Source organism: Schistocerca cancellata, chromosome 7 (assembly GCF_023864275.1).
Source record: "Schistocerca cancellata isolate TAMUIC-IGC-003103 chromosome 7, iqSchCanc2.1, whole genome shotgun sequence".
In the NCBI taxonomy this organism is placed as follows: domain Eukaryota; kingdom Metazoa; phylum Arthropoda; class Insecta; order Orthoptera; family Acrididae; genus Schistocerca; species Schistocerca cancellata.
The window spans coordinates 213,353,116-213,364,130 of NC_064632.1; positions in this window are offsets into that span (position 1 = coordinate 213,353,116).

Genomic DNA, 11,015 nt, shown 5'->3' on the forward strand with positions numbered 1-11,015 from the left:
TATTACTGTTATATCATGTCCCATGTAAATGTTTAAAAAAATCTTTTAATAATAATCTTTCTTATAAAAATTAACTTTTGGCAATTATTCATCTCAATATAAAGAATTTACTAATTTCTCCAATCCATGGTCATCCCGATTATTGCAAAGAAAAATCAGTTGTTCTTTTCATACATGACAAATCTATCGGCCAGCATTGCACTGGACCGTGCCAGAAAAAAAATTTCTTATAGGAGCAGATATATATGCGTTATCCGGCGACTTAATTGAGGTAAGAATTTTCAGTATATTCAGAATGAATTTTCAGGGCCATGATGCAGCACTGCTGACGTCCAAAATTTACCAGTTTAAATTCACAGTCAATTATTGAAAGGTTATAAGTGAGCCTCGATTCTGTTGAGAGATTAGTCACATTTTTATTATTGATAGGTTACGCAATTTATTTATTGGGGGGTTACGCTAAATGTCAATGTTATATATTTATATTTTACTCTTGGGAGGTTGTTATATTTTTTCTGTTGGGAGGTTACAGCCTTACTAACTCCAGAGCACCTGGACCACCGAAACGATCATGTTCGACAGTGTTCTCAGGTGCACTGCGTTGTTCCCAGGCGGACTGCGTAGTCTCGTACGGCAAGAGGTGGGAGCAGGTAATGTACTCTTTTCCCATGTGCATCTTTTCAGCGGTGCATTCGGCCCTGACTTAATTTTTATGCATGGCAATGGGCGACCACGTCAAACAACACGTGATCTCCATGAATTTATCAGCTCATAGGAATTGTTAACTAATTCATCAGTATATTAGACATTCAGAATGGTTTCCACTTGCTTGTATGTGCGCATGAACTGCGTCAGATTATGGACTGTCGGAACCTACGAAGATTCTCTAACCTATTGTTTTTTAACCTTTTTGAATACGCGAGCCCTTTCCAAGTAAAAATATTCTGGCGGCCCCCAGACTAATGATAAAAGTATGTCAGCAATTGCAAAGGCAACGTATTTTCTTTCTGTTGATGCTATAATGATCGAGAAATCAAGTGCAATGTGAAAAGAGGTCGCAGTGCTCAGGGGGGAGAGATAGAACTATATTCTTTCCCGCGGTAGATACGTGAGGGTGAGAAGCGGTCAGCGGGGGCATAGTCGCTCGTTTTCGGTCACTCCCATCAGTTGTCCGTGTACGCCAGCAAATACCAATGTGATTATTGTCTTCGCGCTTCGCCCTGAGCGAGCATAAAATGGATAAATTTCTTGGGACCGCGATCCTCTGAGCAAGGCTTTAAGGCTTGACGACCCCCCCCCCCCCCCAGGAGGTCGCGACCCACAGATTGGAAAACACTGCTCTAACCCGTCGAAAGCTTTCTCAAGTTCCCGTGAGCAAAATCCCACTTTTGCCCCTGCTGGCCCTGATGGGCCAGCCGGAGGCCGACCGACCGCCGTGTCATCCTCTGCCAATGGCGTCACTGGACGCGGTGTGTGGAGGGGCGTGGGACCAGCGCACTGCTGTCCTGGTCGTTGTCGACTTTTTGGACCTTGGAGCAGCTGGTGAATTGATTCTGCTATTTTCGAATCTCCGTCAGTCATGTAATTTGAACTTGTAAGAAAATGGAACAAACTGATTGCTAAGTAAACTAAAAACTGTTTGTAAACTGCTTTGCCTCTGGGGTCTAACACTTATGGAAAGACATGGACGTATGAGGTGAACTTTAATTTCTCATTGAATTTCCCTAAAGATAAATTTAAAATTCTGTGACTTAAGGTATTTTAAAAGTAAATGAGCAAAGATTATCTATTGTCTTTAAGAAAAAACAAAATTTATATTCACAGGATTTACTGATGTGTATATGTACTTTATTTGAGTGTAATAAGTAATAAACATTTACAGTACCAATAAATGGCCCCATATTTAGTTCAAAATGGTTCAAATGGCTCAGAGCACTAGGTGACCTAACTTCTGAGGTCATCAGTCGCCTAGAACTTAGAACTAATTAAACCTAACTAACCTAAGGACATCACACACATCCATGCCCGAGGCAGGATTCGAACCTGCGACCGTAGCAGTCGCTCGGTTCCAGACTGGAGCGCCGAGAACCGCACGGCCACTCCAGCCGGCAGGTCCCATATTTCTCAAGAAAAATATTTTAGTACATTGTGATACGCAGGTCTAGCTTCTTAAATGAAAATGAAAATTTCCAGTTCACTCGTTTTAGTGGCGCCCTAGTCAGTATGGTATTCTTCCTCATTAGGCAGATATCCCTCTAGTTTTCTAAGTTTTTCAATTTTTTATATTGTAAGAGGTCCATGACTAAGGAATTTATTGCTAGCGCACACGAGCAGATGTAATTTCGATGAATTGCTCATGCGCTGCCTGTGATATGTAAGCTATAACAGAATCTCAGACCAGAGAGCAGTGTTGGCTGCAGTAGAAATTGTGTGGCAGTAGGAGTAAGTAGTTGCTAGGAGTCTGGTGTATCGAGTTGGCTGGGCCGGTCGTGGGCAGCGATGGCGGTGATTAATTGGGTTTGTTGTAGGTGGTGGTTAGAATCCCGATGTAGGTAACGGCCTGTTTGCGTGGGTTTTCGGTACTGAGCGCACAAAAAAATCTTGACAAAAAAGAACATGATGGTAATCTACAAACCGACCAGAAGACACAGGGTCACCTAAAATTGGCCAAGGCTGCTCGCAAACCGCTGGAAGAAAAACAGGAGTTTATATGATTCCGAGTAGTTGTGGGGAGCTGCACGTGGATACTACGATAAGAATACTCAAACAACGAATAGAAGAGCACAAGGAAGCTGGTAGAAGTTGAGAGAATGACTGATCAGCTGTTGCGGATCATGCTTTGCAACCAGGAGATCATCACATTCACTTTGACTCAAGTACCGATGCCGGCAGCCACAGCGGATACCATGAAAGGCTACACAGAGTGGCCATAGAGACTGTTGAGCAACCTTGGAATTTCAGTAGGAAGGAAGAGGGCGTGGAACTGAACGGCATCTGGATCCCGGTGCTGAAGAAGGTGTCTGTTAGTCTTCCACGCGTACTAGTCTTCCACCAACGACTGATAGCAACAGCGGACGACAGCAACCGAAGAGGACCAATTGCGTTCGGGTATTCAAAGCGTGTGACGTCATGCCACTACGCGAGTAAACGGAATTTTGCTGCAGTCACTAGCGAGTCAGGGTGTTAATCGTAGGGTGTTAATTGAAGCTACGCTCCCCCCTGAAAATGTTCTGCGCAGAGGGGACGAATTGTTGGGTTTTAATGTGAAATCTATCCGATAGCGGCATAATAACCAAGAATATTTTATTAATTGTGAGATTTACGGTTGTGAAGGTTTATATTTTACAGGAAAGTCTCTGTTTCAAGGAAGGAAGGAATGACCTCACAATGGGAAGTTCTGGTTTATTTACACTTGTGCACTATAGCATTATTATTGTTGTTTTGGGCAGAACATGTCTGCAGATTGGACAGAGAATATCTGCAAATGTTTTACATTTTCAGCCGGCCGGGGTGGCCAAGCGGTTAAAGGCGCTACAGTCTGGAACCGCTCGACCGCTACGGTCGCAGGTTCGAATCCTGCCTCGGGCATGGATGTGTGTGATGTCCTTAGGTTAGTTAGGTTTAAGTAGTTCTAAGTTCTAGGGGACTGATGACCTTAGAAGTTAAGTCCCATAGTGCTCAGAGCCATTTGAACCATTTTTTGTTTTACATTTTCAGGACTGTCTTTAATATAGTCATTCGGTATTGAACATACCCTGTCAACTGCAATACCCTTAACGTAACAATAAATCACAGTCACAACTAGCTTCCTGAAGTAAGACGCTTCATACCCTGGCAGCATAGGTAAGTGCCAGTTTTGCATATAATCTATGCATATCGCTACTGTGTCCGCGCTTTTTTGAGACTTCTGATATGCACTGAAGTTGACTGTGTTTTCGCAAACGACGGCTCTTATTACATTGTCAGCTAAATTTCAATTTTTTATCCCAACATAGAAAGATTTACAAGTAGGACAAAGACCTTCTTGAGGCCTACCAAAACACGGAGAAAATTTTCATTGGACTTTTTAAGTAGAAACTGCCCTTAACATTTGAAATTCTGAGTATTTTTCTGTAACGTCTCACGCATGATTTTAGCATTCAATTGTTCGTTTTTTACTTGTATCCGTTGGAACTGTAGTGTGATTCTTTAACGGGAAAAGATGAAATGTGGACTTTCATAGCTTCCAAAGTATGCCTGGAATCGCATGTAACGGCCTCCCTAAAGCTCTTTTATGAATAGGTGCTAGACCTTCATATAACAGGTCACAGAGACTGCGAACTCGGTTATCACTAACCCCACGTAAGACAAAAAATGCTGTCTTACAGACTATGGGCCTTCCATTTTTGGTTGTTGTACTATAAATGAAAGAGTTCTTCTTAACAATTGTTGGGTTTTCTTGACGAAGCCTCTTTCTTGACGAGGGCTGATGATGGTTCAAATGGCTCTGAGCACTATGGGACTTAACTTCTGAGGTCATCAGTCCCCTACTGCTTGAACCTAACTAACCTAAGGACATCACACACATCCATGCCCGAGGCAGGATTCGAACCTGCGACCGTAGCGGTCACGCGGTTCCAGACTGTAGCGCCTAGAACGGCTCGGCCACTCCGGCTGGCGAGGGCTGATGACATACTGTAAATAAGCATCTTATTCATTCTCAGTGAGAAACTGTGTAATCCTCCTGTGAATTTCGTTCTTGGTGTCGCTAACCTTGCCAGTACAGCTCCTTCTGCGCCTAATGTCACAAGAGCAAATAGTTGCATCATAGGTGAGTTATACTGGATACGAAAAAGGTTATCTTTCACCAGTCCAAGCATTAGAAACATAAGGTTGGAGTTAGTTGCCAGTCATTTCCAATTAAATACATGTATCATTAGTAAGCAACAGGCGAAGTGGGAAACTTATTTGCAAGAAACAGTGCAATTCAGCGGATGTATAAGGGGAATTCAAATGAATCCCGGACACAAGTGTAAAGTAACGGTAACGATTTTGTTAACTCAAAAATATAGTAATACACAGTACAAAAAAAGTCGCCAAAACTTTTGGCACATTTATCCCATTTCGACGCTAGCCTAGCCTTGAAGAAGCTAGTAGGCTGCTGTCGGGTCCAGGTGAAGTCGCATGTTTCCACTGCTTGCTCTGACGCCTGCTTTCCGGTTTAAAATGGCGACACCATGTTTCATCACCTGTGACAATACGCGACAGAAAGCCGTATTCCTCCTCGTGATAACGTTGCAGATGACTCAAAGACAGCGCCATTCGAGCATTGCGCTGTTCGGCACTCAGTTTGAGGCGAACCCTTGCGCACAGATTTTTCGAAAATTCAAGAGTTGATGCACTATGGTGTGGGCGTTTCCCACGCTAATACTCAGTAACCGATGGATCTCGCCCACGATGACTCTGTGTTTGTCCAAGACCAAAGCATTCACTTCCGCAACCATTTCCGGTGTGCTGACACGATGAGCCTGTCCAGGACAAGTATCATCTTCCAGGGACTCGCGCCCCTCAGGGAATCGTTTGTGCCATTCCACAACACTTGAACGACTGAGACTGTACTCACCGTACACAGCCTTCATCCGTCGATACATTTCACGGCCTCCAACTCCCTCCGCCGAAAAAAATCGAATCACTCCTCGTTGTTCTTGCTTACTTGCCTGCATGTTCGGTAGTGGGCGATAACTTGTGAGACCACCTTCTCTTCGGCGTGAAACCACACTGGCGCTATGCAACATCAAACCGTGCGCAAGCCTCAGTCTCTCTACCAGTAGATGGCGCAACCACACCCACAGTTACGTGGTGCCACATTAAGGGGAGGTTTACCATCTTTTGGTTCAAAAAATCGATTTTTTTAAAATTGCGTTTTTAGATCCATATAAGTGTTTAGAATCCATACCTGAAATGGTTTTTCCGAATACGGAACAGAAATGTTTGTTATTCGCGGTTGAACAAAAAAATGCACCTGCCTGAAATCGGCCTTTTTCACGCACCACTTTTTTCGGGAATTTCGACTTTGTAGCCGCGAAAAATGATTCTATGTGCTTGCCCATGACTAAAACTGATAAAGTGATCAAGAAGCTTACAACGTACTACGGCTTGGCAATCCCACGGCATTCCAATTTGGTGGAACAGGTGAAGAAGTGAATTTGAGCAACGTATTTCCGCAAGTATCCGACGGATGACCACCCAAAACACCAAAATTGTCCTGCTGGGGAAACTAGTTGGTGCAGGTGGCTCATTGCAGAGGAAAACTGACATCTGGACGAATATCAACACGACCAGCCGATCTCCAAAGAAGTTCAAAAAGTGATTCATCCGATCTATGAGGCCCTTTCGGAGGACGAGTTATTGTACCGGTGCTTGGGAGGAAACACACAAAATTCAAATGAAAGTTTGAACGCGTGTGTTTGGAAGTTAGCCCCCAAGCATTTGCATTCTGGTGCGAAGACTGTGGAGATAGCGACTTTCCTGGCAGTGAGGAGCTTCAACGAAGGGTATTCAGCAATTATGAAGACCACGACAACGATGGACGTCACCCTGGGACTCTATTCGAAGCAGTTCGCCTAGCATTCGGACGACCACCGAATTAAAGTGGGCGGCAACCGCTTGTCACCGGCCGTAGGAGCGGCTCTGGAGCAGCGCAGGGTGGCCCAGATCGAGCAGAGCGCCCTCTATGAGGAAGAGGAAGGACTAGTTTATGACCCGTAATAGCAGATTGAACGTAAGTTGCATAATATTGCATTTATATGTAGTCAAAACTTCAAACGCGTTTTTCTCGAAATGACTTTTTTTTATCGCGCGGTATGGTAACTTCAAATCTACTGACCCAATTGGCATGATTCTTTGTTTCCGACGAAGCTAACTAAATTGCCTAGAAGTTGTACCACTTTTATTCCGACCCATCAACTAGAAATATTTTTACTTGGCCGACAAAGTCGAAAAATCGATGAAAAAAACCCTATTTTTTTCAAATGGCAGCCATTTTGTTTCCTATGGTCCAAATAACTTAAGCGAGGTACAACTCCTAAAGAATCTTATATACTTCGCTAACGTCAACTCAATTTTGATTTCAGACGAGCTGGCTGACCTGTGACATACCACGCATGGAGATCTACATCGAAATTTTGTTTCGTTCCGACGGAAGCGGCACTTCCGCCTTTGATCTTCGACATTTACGGTAGAAAAAATTCCAGTTTGTAAAGGAAATATCAATAAACATTTTGACCAAATTTGACATTGATATCTGCAAATGTAGACGCATTGGCCAGGTTTCATTTCAATGAAACTCATACTTCTCTCTTATTGCAGCCTAAATAAGGAGTTTGTTTCACTACTGCTGTCTTATTACATATGTACATATCTATTTCCAATTCCTTTTTTTCTTTTTGACACTACCAACATTTTCGTCTGAAGATGACATGCTTACACAGCTTAAAGAATCAGAAATGCTTGTATAACAAACACAATGCAATGTGCTTCACGCGATTAGTGAAATTCGCTTTACCAACAAGTGACACCGACAACATACTCCAGTCGTAAATCATTGTTACGTTGAGAAACCCCCGCACTTCAGTTGCTTACAGAGTTTCAAAACTTCAGATACTTACTATTCCCTCATGGCCATCGTATACAGCACACTTACGGGGCTTCTACACACAATGACGTATCTACCCTTTAACTTTCATTTTGTCACATAAAACGGAATTTCCGCAAAGAATGTCTAATGAAGCTTTACGAAGAGACTGTAGAGGCACCAGCGTTTACGACAGGGAATGTTAGATTTGTGCGGTATTCTGAGCACAAGTCACAGCCAGGTGCAGGCCAGATTGTAGTAAGTTACGCTGACCAGCGGTTGCGAAGTGGAGTGGAGGCCACAGGGGTGATCGAACCACTGAAAAGAGTAAACGCAGCAGTTGGCATGTCGCAAGCTATAGGGAGAAGGGGCCCACTGGTGCAACCGGGGTGTGCGGCGTACATGACTCGGAGCGATGCGTTAGCGGAACAGAGGCGCGCAGCCAAGTATAAATAGGTGTTGTTTTCTAACGAGATTCATTCAAGTGTGGCAGCTCTCCTCGACAGCGGGGCGTGTCACACCGTTGGGCAACACACGGCAACAGATGGGGAGACAGCGTTCCAGGCTACAGCGGGTAGTTGGTTCGGCCCTCTGAGGCCGACGCGGGGTCCGCAGCCAGCCAGGGCAGGCTACTCTTCGGCTCGCTACCACGGGCAGTCGTCTCGTCTCCACACACCCGCCGGAGACTTACAAGGCGTGGGCCACAAGTTCGGACACCGGAACAGGGACGGGAACTCTACAGCTGGCGAACAAGGCCGGCACGACACAACGTTGCGTTGCACAGGTCGCTGGGGCAGTGGCCTCAGCAATGCGGGGCCTGTGATGTGGACCAAGGTGAACGAAGCTCTGTAGTGTAAACAAATAAATCATTTGAAAAGCTCGGACGAGTTTTAATGCGGCACCTCCTGGCCCCCATCCACTACAAGACCGAGTCGATTGGCATCACGGAGCCGAGTGCACCCCGTTTCTAGCCCTCCCACTTAAGAAAAACTGCTGACAGCAGGGAGAAGGAAACCAGGACCTCCGTATAGTAGCCAGATACTTTGAACACCGAGCTACATTGGTGGAAAATTCCTTTAAGCGCCCTCACAAATAAAAATCTAATGGATAGAGGGTGGCCAAGGAACTGGTACTCCTCTATCAGCCCACCTGCAGCAGTAAACACCGCTTCCTGCGTTAGGAAAACGCGCTTCAGTCCCATCACGCGAAAGCAACATGATTATTCTCATTGTCTTGGTCAGATTATGTAAGTCTGGAAGATTTATTACGAACTTGACTTATTGGTAGCATCATTACGAAATGTTCTGAAGTTCTTCTGGACATAGATTTACATGACACGTTTTCCTTGGACTGGTCAGAGGAATTCGCTCTAAACTTTGTTCGACTGCTTTCTATACATCTCTCTATGGGTATGTACGGTTAACGCCAGTAACCTTCCCATTTTCCGAGGTATTGAAACAACCATGAAAGACAACTTAGACTTTTGTACTTCTGTCATTGACACTCGAGATCTCACGAGAAAGGAAATATAGGGATACAATACTTATTGTTGTTTACAAAGAAACGTTTAGGATTAGGTAGGTCTTACGCTGTCTTATAGGATTACCTTCTGGAACAGCGAAGGAAAGTAAACAGTATTTATTCAGCAGATGTGACAACTAAGAATTTGTGTAAAGACAGTAATTGCAGATCTTACAGAAAACATTTTAAGGATCTTTGAATTGTAACACTAACCTTGTAATACTTAGAGTTTCTTCATAATGGTTTTGAAAGCTTTACATTTGGGATAAATCCTTCATGGCCTAATTATTATTATAAAATATTTATTAGATTGTGTCTACATTAATAATCAGTTTCATTGATGTGCCGAACATCTTCGGATCCATTGTAGCTGCAAAAAATAAATAATAATAATAATAATAATAATAATAATAATAATAATAATAATAATAAATAAAAATACCGATGGACCGTTCTACAGTTATAATTAGTATAGCCATGCCTGCTGTGGGGCAGTCTGCATTGTTGCCAGACTTGCCCCGTTCATCTATGATATTTTCTATGAGGGTATGCAGATTTCCTTCATCACTATAATATCGGCCAATTGCCCTTTGTATATAGTAGCGGGAAATTCAAAAGCTGGTGGGAAATGTAAATAAAAAGTCCAGGTTTTCCCCCGCTCCTATGATGTCACTGTAGGTGTAGTCCACTTGTCCTAAGTGTAAAATGGTAGAAAATTAAAAAGTCCAAGATGAGTTGTCGTACTGATTGAAAACCCAAGATGGCGGACCGCGGGGTACTGGGATAGTGTGTATGAAGTCACAATCCAGGTCGGTGACCTGAGAATACTGGGCCAGCCTGTGTGACATTACAATCCAAAATGGTGACCTGGACATAATACACCAGCCTGTATCATATCAGAATCCAAGATAGCGGACCTTGGGTTGCTGGGCCAGCCTGCAAGTTTGTCAGTTCACTTGCTCTAAGTTTAAAATGTAGCTAGCCCAGCTAGTCTAAGTTTAAACAATTCCTCCCCTCCATTCGTCTGAGATCTTATTGTACACAACTGTCACCCTAAGTTTGGAGCCGACTTGCCATCAGTTTAAAACTGTGTGTTCTGTAGTAGTAAGAGGCTAGGAGCAATGGCGTCTTCATTTAAACAAACACCGCACAGTGGAGTGGCCCCAGGTCTTGCATCACAACTACATCCGACTCCACCGCGACACTGCTGCTGGAGTTTTGGCACCGCCCCACTGAAAGGTTTTCGTGACCATAACCGATCGGTGGTGGAGTGATACTTCTATTTGCTAGCAAGGTGGGACATATGCAGCACAGCACGTACGGCAAATCATTGAATGTGTGCGTAAACTTTATGCTGAAATCAATGAAATTTGTGTCGAAGCTGCCCCCTACGATAACAATTTCATCTTCACTATAAGTATTTGTTATGATCATAGCAGGGTATATCTTATTTCGTTGGATATCTATTATCTTCATAAGCACCCCAAAGAAACTTCTAGAATTGATCGTCTAGTGCCTTCTTTGCACAGCGTTTTCCACGAGCCTTTCTAGGAAATCTAATTTTCCATTCTCTTTTCCTAATACTGTTTTTAAGTGATCGTATCTTTTTCATGTTGTTTTTTTCGCACTACATAGTGTCGCGATTCTGTGCTCCATGCAGAGCACAAGCACGAAATAGGCTGAGAGGGACTGAGAATTGTAATTTTTGAACCAGTAGACCATTCTTTGCCTTTCTTGAGTGAAATGTTCAGATGAAAACGTTTCCTGTTGAATCTGAAATACGCCCACAAGATGAGAATTCTGAACTCATGACACGAACATGATGATGATCATTTGTCACCATCCTACAGTCCAGGTCCACATTTTAAAGTGAAATCACGAG